Here is a 16,083-nt window from a genome sequence, read left to right as displayed (position 1 = left end):
CTTTTCTTTTAATCTCCTCCCAGAGGGGGGCCTTGGACAAATGTGCACCAGAAATGGGTTCCCCTAAAGTCTTACCCGCGCCCCTGGGTTACAGTCTTATCTTCGGTTGTGTTTTTTAAATAGGATGCACTTTGTCTTGTGATGACAGCGGAATCCAGGGATCTGACCGTCCGTGCCACGCATGCACCGCTGAAGCGCACGAATCCAGTCGCACCGCCCTCCTGTCCGGCTGCTACCGGGAGGAGCAGAGAGCAGACCGGAGCGCAGCATCAACAGTCACGGTACCTTAGGGATGTGGCAGCAATCTCGACAGCTAAAAATGCGCCGTGAAATTCTCAAAGTGTGTCTTCTGTGAGAAGACAAAGAAGAAATCTAAACGCGAGAGGGGGGAGAACAAATCGCGCGGATGTGCATCAGCCGCTGCAGACATTTCCAACGGTGCCTGCTCGCGCCCGCCTGCCTCGGCTCTGTCGTTCGAGACTGCGAAGCGCGTCGGAGCCGGTGAGCGAGCCAAACTAACCTTTAGGAGACAAGAGAGAGAGAGGAGTCCACTTCTTCAGATACCCCCGCTGTCACCTGCGTTTGGACCCCCGGAGTGTCCTCTGGTGTGCAGGTGAGTGCATATGGTTCTGTGATGTTGTCTGGTTTGACAGTGACTTGGGGAGATGGTGGCTGAAGGACTCACAGGTAAGGCCACGTGGTTAGGCTGATAACTGGACCAGCAGCGCGCGTGTTTTGGGTTCTTCTCGAGATCTGCAGCGTGTCACCGAGATGGAGCCCAAGTCCCAACTTTACAGCCTCCGTCAGATCACAGACACACAGCGTGTGGGGCTGTGTGTCTGATAACATCAAACATGCAATAAGTCACTCTCGGAGAGCATGCATCGAATTTCTATTCAACCCAGCAAGTGTTGGCAATATCAGAGGGAAGAGTCCAGATCTTTAAGAAGATTAAAGGGCAGCTGAAGACACACAAACAGCAGGAGACGTTGTTTATCTAAATGAAATGTTTGCCTAATGAATCACAGCCAAATAAATACATGCGACATCAGGTCACATTGTCCAATTAAGTCATAGTATTTTATGCACTATTACCGTAGTATGTCATAGGCAACATGACATGTTTGTATTTGGTGAATTATGCAGAACAAATGTGAGTATTTGCTGCTTTTCTCTGTTTTGTGTCATTATACATTTTGTACTTTTTGGTTTTCGACTGTTGGTTGGACCTTCCAGACTAAAAAAGTAAATGTTTAATTAAAGAAACATTCAATTGAGCAAGACACACAATTTTCATTAGTTGCAACTCCACTGTAAGCAAACACAGCGTGTATCCCACACACTTAGAATAACTTGCCTGTAGGGTCTCAGTCATTCTCTTTATGTAAGTGCAGCTGTTAGAGAAGCAACACATCTGCATGGAAACAGAAGCACGTTGCACGCTTTTAGATCTTCTTCCACTCAGTGGTTAAAGTGTAAACAGCTTAACAAACTGATATCCACAATGTGAAAAAAATAATGGCTGCTGTGAAAATGTAACACCACCAAAGGCACGCATTGTCCTTAAAGTGGCCAAAGACTTGCATCATGTGCCGAGCTGCTTGTATCGTGAGTGCGAATGACGGCTGCATGGATCATCTGAAAGGCCTGCAGCAAAGCAGCAGCTCATTACAAGTACAGCGGCTCGGGCTTCCTCCGGCAGGAGGCTGCTGGCTCGTTAGGGGTCACCGAGGGGCGAGTCTCCCTCTATGAGCCTCCGCTTGTTACCAGCGCTCTGTGAAACTACTCTTAATTGGAATGAATTCATTTACACTGACAGATTGGAGAGGTACACCAGTCAGTAACACTCGCTGTTGTGCAAAAGTATTTTTGTATAATAGCAGCGAGGCCTTGCAGACTGCACAAGCAGCACGTTTGATCCTTAAAACAGAATATATTTCACTGTGTCATTAAGAAACACAGTCATGCTTCCTGTCTGCAGGCTGCCCCTGATGTTCACTGTTTGTCTTAGGGAGATTTGTGGAGTATAAAATTCTCTGCTAATCCAAAACTGAGCAAAGAGGTGGAGCTGATGTGACGCTGCGGAACAGAAAGCTAGGCACCCACATGTCACTCGAAGCGGCCACGCCCTTAATTATGCATAACTTTAAGCTTTAACATGATCTAAACATGTGGGTTTTATACAAAGTCAACCCCGTACAGTTGTCATGAACTAAAATCAGCTATAGAGACCAAAAGCGTTGTTTGTACCAACATGTTTATTTCTGCTGTGATGTTGGGCGTGGGGGTCTATGGGGAGTTTGCTGCACTCATGCGTGGGCTGCGGGGGATTTCTCAGTTTGCCGCTTGATTGCATTCCATAAGAAAAACATAGATATATATCAAAATAGACCACAGTGGTGAGATATGTGGTTATTAACGTTCTAGATTGCTGGGGTTGCAAATCAGAAAGCTTTTCAATTTAATAACAGGAACATTTCCCCTCGTATGCGGATGTCTCTACGAGCTTTGATAAACACATGATCCCTCACACACATCACATACGTTACTGCCTTGTTCTGTATTCAAAAAAGACACAAATAGTTTGTACATTAAAAACCACAAATAACTTATTTTCCAACACATGGTAAATATGATGGGCATACATTGACATGTGACCTCCACGCTTCAGAGCGGCGAAGCCATCAGAAGAAGCGCCGCAGGTGTGTAAAGACAGTGGAGCGTGTAAAAGCGTCGCAGCTGAGACTCGGCGTTGACGTTGACACATGGAGCACAATCACCAGCTCCGTATGTCCACTCTCTGCACACAAGGGCTCGTGCTGTGTCTCTGCGGCCGTACTGGACCCGCTCTGAACGTGTTCTGCGGCTGCTGAAAGGCCCGTGTGCTGCAGGAGAGGAAGAAACTTTGAGCTGCTTAGAGACACTGACTATTGCTACAGCATCCACTCAGGCAGTCCGGGCAGCCACTCTTGATTTCTCTCCGTGAAAGGTTAGACAAATGCCACAAATAATTGTGGGTCTGCCTCTTGACCGTGCTCTTGCCCCCGGTGTCTCCCCGCGTTGATTATCTGACGTGGTGCTGGTCCGGGCAGATGGAATCTATCGGGCAGCCACCGAGCCTCGCTGTGACACGGAGGAAGCGAGGCGTAAGCGTGGCAGAATGAAGGTTGCTTCAGTGATGGTGGATCTGAGTGGATCTGTGCGCCTGCTGTGGGGAGAAGTCTTAACGCCAGCGCCGGCTGAATGAGCGTGTGACTGACTTCCTGCCCGGCTGAACGAGGGGGAAGAATGGAGCGTACTCACAGCGTGCTCAGCACCGACCCCAAGTTTACGAGAGGAAGGAGTTGAAACACTCCAGGCATGAATCCAGACTGTATATTCATACACTTGGAGATGCATTGATGTCGCCGTCAAGTGCTTAACTGGTTCAGCGAGCATCGGGCAAAGATGGAATATCATGTTTATTAAGCGCGGGGCGAGGAGGGGTCTCCGGCTCGGGGTGTGATATTCACTCCCATATGCTCAACATAATGTTTGCTTCTACTTCAGGACGGCGGGAGAAGTTGCCGTCAGGCACCCAGCGGGTTCACCTTGAATGCATCTGTTGGTGAAGTTACTTTTAAAGGCTGAACTTTTTTTTTAATTAAGTTTATTTGGAGAATCCAAAGGAACTTCTTAATGTCGTCAGTATGTAGGAAATGATGTCCGGCGGATTCTGCTAGGGGTCCATTTTCTCACAATTTTACCTCCATTTTCACTACAATTGAAGGTGCGTTAATATTAGTACCATAACTGTAAGAATCTTATTCACAGACTCTAGATCAGGGGTGGTAAACATGCGGCCCGCGGGCGAAAAACAGCCCGCCAGAGGGTCCAATCCGGCCGGCGGGATGACTTTGCAAAGTGTAAAAATGAGTTGTTTTGATCATAAAGTAAAAGCCTTTGTAGACACACTGTGATCTGTAAGTTGTAACACACATGTGTAAATGATAAACTGATAATATAGCACCTTTTCTTCTTAAGAAACTTCTTCATAATGTTTTGTAAAAAGATTAAATTTGAACATTTTAGGAATGTACTTTTTTGGAAACATGTGGAGTTGTGGTTATTTACAGGTTATTATGATGTTACTGGTCCGGCCCACTTGAGATCAGATTGGCCTTTATGTGGCCCCTGAACTAAAATGAGTTTGACACCCCTGCTCTGGATAGTTCGTTACGTATTAAACTGTTAAGCTACATCTGATTGGTTAGTAATGCTGAGGTGAGAGAGTCTACAAAGTTATTAATTTTAATGCTCTTTTCATCATCAGATACCTGAGAGTTTAATAAAGTGTTGCTTTGAATGCATCTTATAGTAAATGACTAATAGTGGCTGAACTAGTGATATCTGTAACTATAAGATAACTATATATATATTGGAGGTAATACATCTGTCATGGGAAAGAACCGGCTCCTCTGACCCAACATTGCAAAAAGAAGAACCGTGTTTCTTGTTTCTACGTAATTTGTCATTACGTGGAAGAGACCTGCCTCACGAGTCACAAAGGTGTGTGTGTGTGTGTGTGTGTGTGTGTGTGTGTGTGTGTGTGTGTGTGTGTGTGAGATCGGGAAGTACTGTAAAGTCTATCCATGCATGTTGATGGACAGAGGGGATGCTCAGCTTTAATGCGTGGCAGAAATGATGAGAGAGGCTGCTCAATGAAATGTGCCGACATGGCAATTACGCTCAGGCGAACAAAACCAAGTGTAAAAGCAGCCGAACAGCCTCGATGCATAAAAGAAACACTCTGCACGTCCAGATCTGTCACATTACACACACTACTGACAGACTGTCACGCTCGCCAGCGCTGAACACACATTTATAATCACAAAGGACATGATTTACATTTGATGTTTGTGTATTGTTTTATATCATTCTGTAATTAGGTTGAGCACGGACTTGAAATAACTTTCAAGGAAGCTGCATTGTCTTTGATTATGTATTATAATTAGGCATTGTGTGAAGACATTTAACATTTGAGAACCTTTTAAATGAAAAAGGAAGAAAATAAAGTAGTTTTTGTTTCATGCTTACAGCCGTACACACTGCATGTGTTAGTGCATACAGATTTGTGTTATGCATGTATGTTAATTAAGGTTGCCGGCAATTATGGCTCCAACTAACGACTATTTTCATTACGGGTTAATCTGCAGATTGTTTTCTAGATTATTGTTTGCTCTAAAAGTTTCTCATAGTCCAAGGTGAAGTCTTGGTCAGTCCAGAACCCAAATATATTCAGTTTAATATGATATCAAACAGAGAAAAGCAGGAAATCTCCAAAGTTTAGCAGCATTTTGCACGACTTTAACCATTTTAACAGGTTAGGGGGGGGTGCTGTGCTGGGCTGGTATGAGGTCCGTGCGTGGCGCAGATGTTTTGAGTTCTCTCCTTACCTTTGCTCTGCTCTGTCTCTGACTGTAGGTGTGTGCGCACGTGTGTGTGTGGGTTCAGAAGCGGAGCTCCGCCCTTCGCAAAGCAGAGCAGAGGAGAGAATATAAATACGCAAAGCAACGTACACATAAATTAGATAAATAACTTAAGCGTTTAGTTTATTTAATAAAAGAGCACCTGTTCAATGTGAAAAGTGAGTTGTGAATAACAAAAACAACTTGAATTTCGGGGGGGGGGGGGGCGCAGCGCAGGGAAACACTGCACTTTATCGGTACTTTGTCCACAATATAGAAACAATAGGTCGGAAATCTGTCAAAGTGAACCCGTTTTAGCCTTTTGTGCATGGTGGGAAATATTAGAGTGTGACACATCAAAGGCTCTCTGCTAGTGCGAAGGAGAACAGCTTCTTACAGGGACTAAATAAATATTCAGAGTGATGACAGTGATACGATGTGTTACAGAGGGGATTGTGCCTGGATATGAACATCAGGTGTGCCTTGAGATTTTGACTTGGTCTTTGGTGTGCCTGGGCCACAGAAGGTTTGGGAACCACTGCAATATGTAACAAGTGAGGTCGGTACAGTACAGCCTGATCAACAACATGTACTGCTAAAACTCAACCACCATCTTCTCAGACAGCGAGAGAGTCAGCTGTTAGCGCTGAGCGATGAAAGGGTTCAAATAAGAACTCTGAGCTCAGCAAACTGCTGACCATAACAGGGAGGAAGTTCCCTGTATGGCCACATTAAGTCTGCTTGTGTTTTGAAGTGGAATGATCTTACACTCACTCAAGTGCGCTTTGCTCTGCTTCATCTTCCCTCAGCGTCTCTCCCTCTGCTGCTCATTTAGCATAATGTGACTTTCAGCCCATTAGTAGCCAAGAAAGGCTGTACTCAGTGTATTTAGTTCAGATCCAGAGTTGTGTGGAATACATTCAGGAATCAGGAGTTAAAAGGGTGAGTTTGCTGAGAAGTACAATAAAGAAAAAACATATTTCTCTGCAAGTCAGAGTGAGAGACACTTTGACTTGAACCTTGAAGTGCTGAGGTTTTGAGATATCTGCTACCAGCCAATACAATGGACACGACAGTGACAGCTTTCATTTAAAATACTCTCTTGTACAGAAATAGTCCCTGTGAACGAGGTTGAAATTGACTTTTTATAAAAACGCTTTTTTTCAGAGCTTTGAAGAGCACGTTCAAAGTTCCTTTCATCTCCATTGTATTGATGTGGGGATGAACGTCTCAGGGGGGAGTACCACAAAGATGTGGCCACATAAAACTAAATGAGTGTGCATGGCATGATATGTACATTAGACTGCTATCGATTATGATATCTAAACTCGGCGTATCTTGAAGTCTGTATACCAAACTATGTGGAACCTGTTGGATCTTTTATGAATAATAAAGCATAATGTGGGGGCTGTTTGTGGTGCGACTGACTCGTGTTGACAGAGTTGTATAATGACATCGATGAAGAAGCTGTGTTTAATGTGGGTTGTTTACGTCTGGCTGATTCCCAATCTGCTTAATAAAGTGATGATTCAGTTCTTTTTATATTTATATATATATATATATATATATATATATTTCTTTTTTTATTCCACCAAAAGCCAAAAAGCACATAGTTTAAGTCAGTTTGAATGATGACTTGCACATGAACCCACATGTGGTCACATGATCAGCTGTTTGATAAGCAATTCATCGTTTATCAAGCATTACTTTTTTCTGACGTTTTCTACACTAAACGACGAATCATTTGTCTTAATCGTACTTTTTTTTAATCGTACCTGTTAACTTTCAATATAGGAGGAGTGCTCAGCGTTGTGAGCGTCTTCTTGTTGTCTTTAATCAGGACCGTGCAGATGATAATGGGAGCTAATAGATTGCTCGACAGTAGCACCAAAGTGCCAAAGAATCAAAGGAAGACAGTGAATTCCCTTATGATATGCATCAATGACAGTGAAACGAAGACCAAAGGCAAGCTGTGTTTGTTTGGAGAATAGGGTGCAGGGGAGGGTTGAGATAAGTTGCATAACCACGCCACATTGCCATTTCTTTTTCTTTGTTTTTAACATGCACACCAGCTGTTGATGGAAGCACGCAGCAGCTTTGATCAGCGAGAGGAGGTGTGCTCAGGTTGACGTTACAGATGTGGACCTGAAGGCGACGGCTGCCTGCCTGCCTGCCTGATTTATTTATTTATTTACTTTTCTTTAAGGAGTTTGATTTTCAGATCAGAGTCTTCAATAGTTTGCGATTGTCCAGTAAAGTGTGCCGGCTCCTTCTTTCAATAATATGGTCAAATTATGACAGCAGTGTTGAAATCCCAGCAGCATGAGCAGCTGGTAAATGTAGAGCGACAGAGCGCCGTGCAAAGGAGTACATCAAACTCTTACAGACTCCAGTAAACAATGAAAGCTTCATGAATAATTGCTTCCAATTGTTCCCCCTGATGGAGGCCCCAGATTTACCAATAAACGTGTGAATATGAGGTTGTCTGCGCCGATATTTACTCCTCCGCAGTCCCACACTTAACAGCTCCCAGTGAACCGGTAAATTCTGCTCACTGGAAACTCCGATTGACACAAAGTGCAAACTCCAAAAGTCAGCATTTGCACAAAGCGCCTCGGGAAGGAAATTCAAATAGCACAGTTGATGCACCTGCGACTGAAGATGTTCATTGTCATCACTAATTTATCAGTGGAACTTCAGGCAACACAGGTGCTCACACAGGATTACTGCAGGAGGAGCCCGTTCACTGGATCACAGCTCGCGGGAAACATCTGAGAAAAGGAACGACTTTCAGAAGTTTGTCAGACTCTACGGCAATTTGAAAAGTTAGAATACAACGTTTAAATAGCAACTATTGCTTTTAAATGTCAAACTGAACATAGAAAAGATGAAACAACTGACACTTTCATTTTAATATTGGTTAAAATAATATAGTTGAATAGAGAGCAGTTTGATGAGGAAGAAGAATCATGTTCCATTTCTTCTTTCAAAAGCAGCTTCGACTCACCGAAAATGTTTCTGTTTCACCTGCTCATCAGTGTTACACATCAGGAAGAGATTATGAATCACAGCCACATGCATTTAGTGTCATACACTTAAGAATAGAAACATTATGCAATATGCATATTGTAAATGCTCCGTGCACGTTGAACACAAGACATTTGAACCCTTCACACTTGCAGCCATTTGAATGAGTTATATCACCTTTTTGTTTTGTCTCATTTATTATAAATAGTGCTGCGTGCCTGCGGTGAGGCTCACTCAATGCTCCGCGTCTTTGACAGCGGATTTGATGTGTAAAAGATGACACTTGGATTGTCTCTTGCACAATATGCCAGGAGTTATGCAACGCACTGTGACGAGCCTCCTGCAGAATCCGCTCACTGCTGTCTGCCGACCACGAACTGGACTCTGCATCACTATGAAGTGACTTCACAACGTCAGTGTCCAGCTGATTCAGATGTGCTCAGCTGCCTCTGGGTATAAAGCCTTACAACATCAAAGATTACTCTTTTTTTACATTTCGGAGTTGGCTCTAAATTGTCCCAGATTGAGGATTACAAGTGGAAATAATGATACGGATTGTAAAAGCTTTGCACAACAGTACAGTACTGTACGGTACATACTGTATCTAAAAGGTTGTTTCAAAGATCCAATGACTCATTGAGCTCATTCTCAAGCCAAAACACAAGCATTATCATTATTAAAGTATTTCATGGGGATACATTACCGAGACACGAGCATTTCTTCTCTATTTAACCGGCTTACTCGTCTCTTTTGTAAAAATATGACTTTGCTGTCTGTGCCAGTCACCGGCCACGCACCTCGAGCTGCACCAGAGACCTGTTGATGTTGTCACATTCCCTCGCTCGCTGAGAGAGATCGATGATTGTCAGGGATGACTTAATATCCTGTTGTTTCGGCCACCTCTATCTCCTGATACACACGCATGCACAATGTCAGCAGGGTGTCCCCAAGAAAATCACATTCTGCTGCTTCTGCGAGCTCCGATTTCTGCAGATACACATCTGCCATCACCCCTTAAATTGAGCTCATGAATTATTGAAGTCTGTCCCGCTGCTCCGACCCTAAACTGTAATTAGTTTTGCCCAAGACTTCTCATCATGAGCTGCAGGAGGTGGGCTGGGGAGGAAGGGCTGGGGTGGTGGGCTGGGGAGTGTGAATACATTGTTTCTTTAAGAAAAGAAAAACTGGAAAGTGCAGGAGAGCAGGGTGGAAAGAACCAATGAGAGAGCGGGTTTGCAGAAACTGTTCGTGGCACCTTGGCGAGGAGAGTTTGGGAGAAAAGGGGGAGGAGTGGGGGTGTTTTGAGAGAGTCGGCGAACGAAAGAGAGTGAAGAGGAGGGAGGAAGAGAGAGAGAGAGAGAGAGAGAGAGAGAATCCATGCGCGGTACTGGGAAGACAAAACCCCTCCTCCTCGCCAGGGTCCTCGCTGCCTTTACAATGAGTGTTTATCCCACTTTTCTGAGAGCCAGTTATCTGCTTGCGCATGAGTCATGGAGATCATTTAGACTGGTGGCGTGCGCAGAGCATGAGCAGAGCTCCCTCACGATACTCACACCGTAAAAGGACTGAGCGCAGAGATGCGTGTTCATGCTTTACACAGGTGAGTGTGCTGGTTTCTTTCATGACGGTGCTCCTGCGAGAGGCTTTCCTCTCCACATGCCGCCCTATGCGCGCTTATATCCAGGCTGATGTCTTAGTGGAGGAATATGTGACTCCTCTCTGGCTGCTTCTATCTCTCACGCTGTTTCTCTTATCCCTTTTAAATTAAAATCACCCGTTGTCTGCTTTGCGTGGCTTCTTCTTCTTCTTCTTCTTCTTCTTCTTCTTCTTCTTCTTCTTCTGCTCTTCCATATTTCTTTCCTTTTTTTTAAATTGTGTTCTATTGCCACTGACAGCGAGACATGTCACCATGACTGATCCACACAAAATAACTAATTTCAGACTTCCAGTACTTCCCACCCTGCAGCAGTTCCCCTGCTGATCTGGGCTGCAGCGTGTTTGCCTGTCTGATGATCCAACTTCCCTCAGCAGTCGTGCTTTCTGCTCATCACTCCAGCTGATGAGTCTCATAATGACTCTGACATTTAGCCCTTTCAACATGTCCGGAGGCCATGCACACTACGTTTCAGCGAGGAGTCCTCACATCCTCACACATCACTCTTCCTTACTCCCACTGGCTTATTTCAAGCCGTGAGAACTTCATTTTCACTTTTCAGGAAAACAGTCATCGCGCTCAGAGCAGAGGTTACCACACAGGTAAACCTCGGCTGTCCCGTTTGAGTGCTTTAGTGATTGCATGAATCGCCTGGCTGTATTTCATACTATTGTCTGCTCGCTGTGATTAACTGCCTGCGCTTGTGCCTCGGCTGGTTTCTGCTTTGTGTTGAGAGCTCGCTGCAGCCGGCCGACAGGACTGTGCGAAGGGGCGGCTGCCAGGATTGGAGGGTCAGCTGATCGGCTCTGAGGTGCGCGAGATTTATGACCCCCCAGAACAAAGCTGTGTCTGCTGAGGGACCATAAACCATAAATCAGGCAGAAGTGGGTCAGATTGGGTCAGTGCTCATCTGCTCACTGCAGATCTGCTCTCTCTTTTCCTAAATGTTTCTCTTCGCACCTGACCTGATCGGACCTGTTTAATTTATCCATCATACACAGTTTATTTTGTTTTATTTAAAGTCAGCGATATTCAGCTGTCAATCATATTCGCTAATGAATTCCCGTGTTGTGTTTTTAAAATGCCATTACCTTCATTACTAATCCTTTTATTATCTGGAGCTACGTTGGCCTTTAGTCTCCGCTCATCTTAATCACCCTAATTATACAATGTTTGCTTTTTTTAAAAAGGCTGATGAGGATGACATGGCATGTTCTCAGACTTGTTACTGATTGTGTACACGAGGCATTACACTCGGCTCCGTTTGATTCCAGTCTGTTTGATTCTGATCGCTGGTTTGACTAGTTTTGTGATTTGTCTTCCTAAGGGCGGCTGAAGCCAATGTGAAGAATTGATTTTCTGCAGAAGGATTAGCAGTGGGGTTACAGCTATAGGCATGCATTACATTACAGTGATTCATTCGGCATCCGCGCGCCAAAGTAGGCTAAACACATTATTTATTAGCTGTTGTATAAGAATGGTATTTTACTAAAACATGCACATGCATACAGCATTGTGTTGTCTGCACTGTCAAGGTAGAGGGCGACTGGTGTGGGAATAGCAATGAATAACTTGAAGCTGTGTTTTCCAACTTCCGACAGCTTGAGTAGGGAGATAAATAATCTGAGCCAGGAAGGATGGATCTTAATTTATTTGTGTCTGTATTGTTGCATAAAGAGGCATTGCATACTGCTGCTGGAAATCAAACAAATGCAAATTCCTGCTGTGGAATGGAAACGACTGAACATCCAAAGTGTCTCAGTGTGGCTGCCAGAACAGCTGGGATTTGTACTTGTGTTTACGACAACACTGATCATATTTCCTTCCATTTTACAGTGAACAGGAATTAAGCGTGAGTTTAAAGCGTTGATGTTTCTCTCTTTATTATGCTAATAGCTGGCAGGTTTACAGTGCGTTAGCTATGTACGGGATTGTCGTATGCATGCACAGGCGTTAGAAGATAAACATGCACAAGATACACATGGCAAGTTCTCTCCAAGACGTTTTAATGAAATGTTTCCTCGACACCTTCACAGGTATTAAAACGCCTCGGCTTCAAAAGGTAAAAGTCACCTTATGTTTCTGAGCTAAATGTTCATTTATACGCTGTGTGAAAATGTCGGGTCACACATTTAGTTTACCTGCTGTTCACGGTGAGTCATTATGCTGAGGTTTTGTCGCTATGATGGCTTTTAGTGTCAGCGTTGCTATAATGGGTTACACAAAGGGCATAATCAAGTCTCCAGGGTCAGCTGTTCGGCCTGTTTATTACTGCAGGCCTATTGTTACGTTGCTTTTGGACAAGGCTTCAGGACTTTCCTGTGAAAGCTGGTTTTACCCATTAAAATTATCCCCACAGCAGTTTAGTGGCATTATTATATGATAATGTACGGCACGACGCTGCAGTGTCTCAATCTCAACAGTAAATGAGGAAGAATGTAACCGTATAGCATATGCAATTGGAAATGTATCATTTTTAATATGCACTCGTGAGCACATTATGTCCGAGGCCGGCACTTTTAGGCTTTAATTTTAGTTTTGGAAGGCAGAACCATGTTTTACATATTATTGTTGTGTGATAATTTGCATTCAAAAAAGAAATAAACTTCCCTGGAGCCATTTAAAGCAGGTTTATTATCAGTTTATATCCTTGAAATGAGAACATGTCATAAAATAGTAAAAGAGTTTTGTTTTCCACATGACAACTGACACATCATCATTTTCTCCTTTTTTAAAATGTGGCACACACAATGATTATTAGCACCGCTTGGACATTATGCAATTAAAAACCCACGTTTAATTGATTCCTCTGAATTATAGAAGATTTCCAGAGTGTGTGGAACGCTGCTCTGTACCTTCAGCAGTGTGTCTCCAGAGAGCACGCTGCGCTTTGAAGTGAAATATTTCATTGTGCTTTGAATCCAACATCAGGCGTGCATCTGTTCTACGGGCTTAACTCATCGACATCATCGAGCGTGATAATTTCTCCCCAGACAGCCTTGAACGAGCTGTAATGTCATATGTAGCGAATTGATGGCCTTATGCTTCGTGGAAAATAAATCAATGTGCCATGCAGAGTAAGATTTTAAAATGATGGCGTAAAACACATCTGCGCAAATTCACTTCTCTTAAAGGGTTTCAGGCACGTTACAGCCGTGCTCTTCTAAAGGAGCGTTTTGCACTGTATGAATTGAAGTTACTTTAATCACAATTTGTCCTCACGTTGAATGAGTCAGATTGGCAGGTCAGATATTATGCACACTAGAGCTTTAATAACCCATATAGGAATAGAGAGATAAGAGAAACCATCATCTCAAGTCTCATTCCAGTGCAACGTTCAACAATCAAGCTCAGACTTGGTGCAGGGTTGTATTGTAAAGCGTGACCTCTGACATTCAAACATACGGCGGGAAGGAATAATTCAGAGAACAGAGAGGAATATACATTTATTTCACACTACTTAACCTTTAAGATGCTGCAGACGTTAGCCTGCTGGGTGATTAATGCATTTCATTTAAATGGAAAGCAGCAGTCAAACCTTCCGACACTATAATGACATTAACTAGATTATTTTTCGAGTATTGTAACAGGACATGATGTCATGATGGCTCATTTTGTTCATTTTTAACTACAATGTGCTTGTACTGTCAGTAAAGTCGGGTTACTGTGGAGTCTGGAGCCGCACACAGGTTTTCCATATCACTGACTGATCGAATAATGAAATGCACAAGAAGATATTTTAATGGACTGAAGTCATCCTCACAGTTTGTCCAGATCTCAGTACCTTTTGTCACGTTGTTGTCCTCTTTGTGTTTCTGCAGCTGACACACTGCAGCGAGCCTGGACATAAGAAGCCCACGTTCCTACACATCTTAATGGAATGCAGCCGGATACATTATTAATGTCAAGGTGAGAATGAAAGAAGGCAACACACACACACACACACACACACACACACACACACAGCACTGTCTTGTCACTGATCCAGCACAAATGCAGCTGGAGCTGCTTTGTTTAATGGCAACACAAACCTTAATGTTAAAGACATTTTAGAGTTACATGAAGATTAATACCTCTCATGTCCGTACCCTAAATCTGTTAGCTTAGCTTAGCTTAGCTTAGCGTAAAGTCTGCACACAGGAGGTAAGCTCACCATTTAACATGTTTTAAACACAATTGTTTTTTTGCACAGTTATTTGCAACTCCACTAGTTGCCTGGCAACCTCACTGTTACAACCAGACCGAGGCGGGCCAGATGTTTCCCCCCCGGTCCCGGGCTTTCTGCTGAGCTAAGCTAACTGTGGCTCCATATATATTAGACCTAAGTATGGCATCAATCTTCTCGTCCAACTCAACAAGAAAGAGAATAAGTGTATTCCCCGAGACGCTGAACTGTTGGTACTGTTTGTTCAGTGATTCGTCAGCTTCACACCTGCAGAATCCCCCAAACACTCCTGATTCCACAACACATATGTTGTTTGCCGTAATGATATTTTGGCCTCATCATATACCGGGGATAGATTATTCTTTACACTTAAAGCAGGGGTGTTAAACTCACTTTAGTTCATGGGCCACATGCAGCACAATGTGATCTCAGGTGGGCCGGAGCAGGAACATCACAGCATGATAACCTGTAAATAACAACAACTCCACATGTTCCCTTCGTTTTAGTGCAAGAAAGTACAAATACATTCTGAAAGAAGGAGCAATTTCAACAATAGTATTAGTTTATTATATGCACATATGTGTTACAACGTACAGATCACACTGTATCTACAAAGGCACAACACATTTAGTCGCAGGTATCTGGAACAGTATTTTACTTTATGATCAAAACTCATTTTTACACTTTGCAAAGTCATCCCGCGGGCCGGATTGGACCCTCTGGCGGGCCGGTTTTGGCCCCCGGTACCGCATGTTTGACACCCCTGGCTTAAAGCATGATGGTTATTCTTCAGTTTACCCACAGAGACCAAACAAACCCCCAAAATGATTATCTAGCTTTTTACTATTCTGCATATTCTCAGAAGAAATGTCAGAAACGCGGCTTTAAAGCCGGAGCTTATTTCAGTGGAAATGTGTCAACACATTCCATCCTCCGTTTTAATAATATATTCAAATATGGAAGTTCCCGAAAGTGTAACGCATACTTTCTCCAGCTAAAGCAGCGACTGATGGGACAGAACACAGCAGGAAACAACATTAGACATGCAACAAAAAGAAGAAGTTCCAGTCTATAAATAACTCCACTCGTTCTCCACCTGCAGCTCTAAAGATGTTCCAGCTTTTCATTTCTCGTCGGTAAAGTTTGAATGTCGTCCTCTGAAGTCTGAGGCTAATGCAAGTCAAGGTCTTCATTTAGTTTCCTGCAGAATTATTTGAAATAAGTGATGTTGTAATGTTATTAGCCAGGAGGCTTTGCGGCGTGCCAGCATCCAACGGTAATGAGGAGCGAGCACGGGCTTTCTTAATGTAGCCTAAATTAGCATTTTGCTCACTGCAGAACTTAAGGAAAATTACACCTCACTGCCTGCCAACTTCTCGTCTCTGCTGAAATAAATACTTCCCCTTTTCAAGAGTAATGTCGTTTTTTTTGACACTGTTAAAATTAATACACGCTTTTCTTTCTCTATTGATTAGCAGTTTATCCTTTGTGTTCGAGTCCCACAGTGTTGAATGTCACTGTGGCTGAACCTGGTGAACGGCTCGGGGGGGGGGAAAGCACTCTGCGTTACCTTGTTGTAGTGCCACTCGTGTATGTGCTATTTATGCTTTCATTATGCCTCATCATATTATTATCAACTTGGTATACACATTTCCTTTTTTTAAAATAATGTGAAAATATTCAAACATTTTAAAAATACATTTAAAAGCTTCTGTTGTCTCTTTCTGCCCAAATGTATCAAGTGAAGTGTCAATCAAGAGTGTAAATAATCACAATATTCAGTGTGTTTA

General features: G+C 43.4%; 1 protein-coding gene across 4 annotated transcripts in view; it reads left to right on the top strand.

Annotated features, from left to right (window-relative positions):
* Positions 1-262: 262 nt before the first annotated feature.
* mgat4c (mgat4 family member C) overlaps positions 263-16,083 on the top strand; it is an 85,383-nt gene continuing 69,562 nt past the window's right edge. For 3 of the 4 annotated variants that reach the window (XM_029434603.1, XM_029434600.1, XM_029434602.1), the window contains exons 1-2: positions 263-613; positions 13,950-14,037. The gene's annotated coding sequence lies outside the window, so the exon portion shown is untranslated. Of the gene's footprint in view, positions 614-9,789; positions 10,075-13,949; positions 14,038-16,083 lie in introns of those variants that run through there. The other variant, XM_029434601.1, reaches the window with a different exon arrangement.

This window comes from Cottoperca gobio, chromosome 6 (genome assembly GCF_900634415.1).
Source record: "Cottoperca gobio chromosome 6, fCotGob3.1, whole genome shotgun sequence".
In the NCBI taxonomy this organism is placed as follows: Eukaryota; Metazoa; Chordata; class Actinopteri; order Perciformes; family Bovichtidae; genus Cottoperca; species Cottoperca gobio.
The sequence above is the reverse complement of the archived record's forward strand: the minus strand, read 5'-3'. Positions and strand labels throughout refer to the sequence as shown.